Raw genomic sequence first — 4,045 nt, 5'->3', positions numbered from 1 at the left:
TCTAAGTTACAGATTTTCTTCTTCTCAAAAGTATTCACAGAAGTAGTACTGCAGGAAGTACTCATTAGGTATCTTCCATTTGCCTATAAGTTTCTTGACCAAACCAAGGAGTAGAAAACCAGTTATTATGTGATTTTGTACTTTCCTGGGTAGTTGTCTGTAACTCTGAAGATTGTTGTATATTCAGGACTTTCTCTCTGAATAAAACAGAAAACCATTGCAGGTCTTTAAGCAAAGGAATGGCATGATCCTACATATGTTTTAAAGGGATAACTCTGACTGCTGTGTTCAGAATTGTTTAAAAAAATCTAAACATATAATTCTTTCCCTTTAAAACAAAAGTTTGCAAAGGTATTGTATATCAATTGAAAAAATAAATGCCTGTCCTTAGTGTACAAAGATGTGACGAATTATGCTTATTTGGCCATGTGGCTGAAACATGATGGTAGGAGCTGGAACTGGCCTATTCATCCTCTGGAACCTTGCCAGCCTTATGAGCAGCTGTGCACACTGGAGAGCCAGCTGGTCAGGATTAGAAGGTAGAAAGATGGGAAGATGTGTGCAGCAGGACTTTATCATTGCAGGTACAGGTTGAGCTACTTACTCTCCTCTTACTCCTAGGATAGACACCAGCTTTCTCTCAAGGACAAATAAACAGAATTTTTATTAATTAAAAAATTAAGTTTCTTTTTTTTCAATTAGCTTTTCTAAACAACACAGCACACAGTAATCAGAATAAAATGCAGAATCCCAAACCTGACACCCAAGGTTTCATCAGCACAGCTCTTATTCTTTTCCGCATTTTTTACTTTTCCTGCACTCAGACCATGGGCTTCAGCCAAACTGAACTGCTATTTTCTGCTTCTTTGCTCATGCCGTTTGCTCCACCTAAAATGCTTCCTTCACTTCCCTTTCTGTTGGCCCAAATCACACCCAAAACTAAGCAACAAAATGAAGTTGAAAGGGCAAAGACTCAGAATGAGAAAGCCTGGGTTACTGATTGTTGAACTTTGGTCCTATCACTCAAACTTTCTCAACCTCTTTCCTTATGTGCTTCTACTCATGGAGTTTGTTGTGCACCAAATAGATGATATAGGTGAAAGCCCTCATAGATTGAAAAAAACACTAATTTATTTAACCTATAAATGTTTATTTCACTGAAAGGGAAAAAATTGAGGTGAATCATGGAGGGAATGTGGGACAGTATTCAGGAACGAGAAAGTACAGGAATAAGCACTGTCGTGGTGAAGGTCTGGGGCTTCTGAAGAGTCTCTTCTCCAATTGCACCTGCTCAGGGTGGAGAAGAAGAAATCAGGCCTACCATTAACATTTGTGGGGCTTGGGGAAATAGTACAAAAGGAGACCCATATTCCATATGTCACCTACCTTCATAGCAGCCAAATTGCAAAATATGTGACAAACTATGGTTTTTATGTGATTGAAAGTCTGCAAAATACCAAATTCTACTGAATTCAACTACTGTTACACATGTCTGGATGTTCTGTTGAGAGACAAGTGAAGTGATAAATAATAGAATAAAAATAAATGTAATTAATAAATTATCATACATTCCATAAAACTTATTTTTATGTATTCAATTTGTCTAAACCACTAATGATATGCTGGAAGTGTAAAATACACATAGATTTTTAAAGACTCACTACCAATTAAAAAAGAACTTAAATGTCATATCATTGATAGGATAATATTTTAGATATAATAGATTAAATAAGATACGTTATTAAAATTATATATAGAGAGAGCTTATATTTACATTCACTGTTTATTTTTTAGTTATATTTTATTAAATACAAAAAATAGTTATTTGCCACAAAAATTATTTCAGTGACAACTACCCAGGAAAGTACAAAATCACATAATAACTGGTTCTCTACACCTTGGTTTGGTCAAGAAACTTATAGGCAAATGGAAGGTATCTAATAAGTACTTATTACAGTACTTACTGCTATGAACAGTTTTGAGAACAAGAAGAAAATCTGTAACTCTGAAGACTGTTTTATATCCTGTTCATAGATTTCTTCACAAGGTATACTTTAAAAATAAATCATATAAAGAATTATTCAGACCCTATTTGGTGATGTCTCAACTTCAGAACATTTGCAAAGAAATCACATGTAAAAGTAATAACCTCAATGCAATTAAATGCTTTTTTTTAAGGTATACTTTAAAATAGTGATTCCCAAACATTAATGTGCATCAGAACTTCCTGGGGGAAGCTTGTTAAAATATAGATTGCTGGACTCACCCCTAGAGTTTCTTACGAGTTCGCTGGTGGTTCTGATGCTGTTGGTCTGGGCAGACTACTATGAGAACTGCTGCTTTAAGATCTAGTCTCCAGAATTCAAACTAATAAGCAATGCTCATATACCTTTCCTTTTTCCAACAGTAAATAAATAAAAGAACATTTCAGATATGGCTTTAACAAACTTGAAATCTTTAGATTCTTCAAATGTTCTCCTGAAATACATCATATAATTTATGCATGTCAGCTCACAAGGATTCCCAAGAGTTCAAAAGACAGAACCACAGGACAGTCCAATTCTGGATAATCTATGACTATGTGAAAACATTTATTTTACAAAATACATTGCAACTATTAGGGTACAGGGACCTTGCTCCTATCTTCTCCATGCTTCTTCTCTATAGAAAATCCAATAAATTATAAAAAGTACTGTACTCAGAGTGAGAACTTAACCTATCATGAATATACACATAAAATATTAATATCACAGTGAATCATCATACTCAAGACTCAAACTCAGGAACTTCTTCATCAGGGCAGCAGTAATATTCCACAAAACATATTTGTTCATCTTCTTTTCTAATCATATACTGCAGTGAGAGGAATCCTCGGTTATCTGTCTGAATAGATACCTTGCAAGATGGGACTAACGCCTTCGTAGATGGTTTCAGTAGAGAAATCCTGTACCTGTTGATCTGGGTCTGATTACAATGAAATGCTTCCACCAAACCAGAATCTTTGAGATAGTCAAGATGGGAACTTCCTGCATTTCCAAAAACAGATAACCTGAAATAAAGGCTTGTCAGGAGACAGGGCAATCTGTAGGACCTCACTCATCACATCCAATTCGGAAAATGCTTCATGGAGCCCCTCTGACTGCAGAATAATTTTATTAGTAACATTGGTGCTGCAGAAATCGTAGTCCAGAGTCTCCTCAGGCTCCTGAGTATTGATTTTACAGACTGTCACCGCTCTTTCTTCTTCCAGGAACAGTATGCAAGGGCAACCATAACCTTGGTGACACATGCGAAGTGCATTTAAAGTCCCCACAGCAATGGAAGAAGTCATGCTTTGGGCTTAGCTTTATAACTCTGGGTTCAGCTTCTCAAAATTACACATAAAATTTCTCAAGAATAATTTCCTCTACCCAATTTCTAGCATATATGTATCTCCTCATAAGAAGGGATTACATCTTCCCTGATGACAGTGGCGTGTAGACAATTCCAAAAATAACTGCAAGAAAACTGGCATAGGACTTCATCCAAAAATAGATAAACAGTCTAAAAGGACAGTTAAATTAATTCAAACAGTAACAGACTCTTCCTGAACTTTAAACTCTTGAAATATTAAAGCCTGAAGAAAAGCATTTACTTGCACATAAACTTGCATTTTCCACAGTAACCTTGATTCCATTTTTAGTAGCAAAATATGTGGCATGATCTCGGAAATGAATAGATTTAAAAATAGTGGAGACATTCCTAACATTGTCAAGGCTGCCCACTGAGCTGTACTGATCATTCTCATCTTGGATATGCCAGGTTAGGAGGGGCATCGTCCACTGCAAATTCAGTCCTAAGGGGTGCTCCTGAGGCCAACACCTGCTCCCACGGATCAGGAAACACCTGCTCCTGCCACCCTGCCACAGGCACCTCAGAGGGAGGAGTCTAGGCTCATAGGTCAGTCCTGCCTCAGACGTGCCCTTCCCTTGCAGTCCTGTGCAGCTCAGCCTCCCCGGGCTTTTCCTCGGCTGCCCTTTCTACTTTCACGTTTTAGATGAAACTA

General features: G+C 37.0%; 1 pseudogene; it reads right to left on the bottom strand.

Moving 5' to 3' along the window:
- Window positions 1–2,766: 2,766 nt before the first annotated feature.
- On the bottom strand, window positions 2,767–3,815 carry LOC105823584 (annotated as a pseudogene).
- Between the last annotated feature and the right edge of the window lie 230 nt (window positions 3,816–4,045).

The sequence above is a fragment of the Propithecus coquereli genome, unplaced genomic scaffold (assembly GCF_000956105.1).
Source record: "Propithecus coquereli isolate 6110/MARCELLA unplaced genomic scaffold, Pcoq_1.0 Scaffold68, whole genome shotgun sequence".
NCBI lineage: Eukaryota > Metazoa > Chordata > Mammalia > Primates > Indriidae > Propithecus > Propithecus coquereli.
This window is presented reverse-complemented; position numbering and strand designations above follow the sequence as displayed.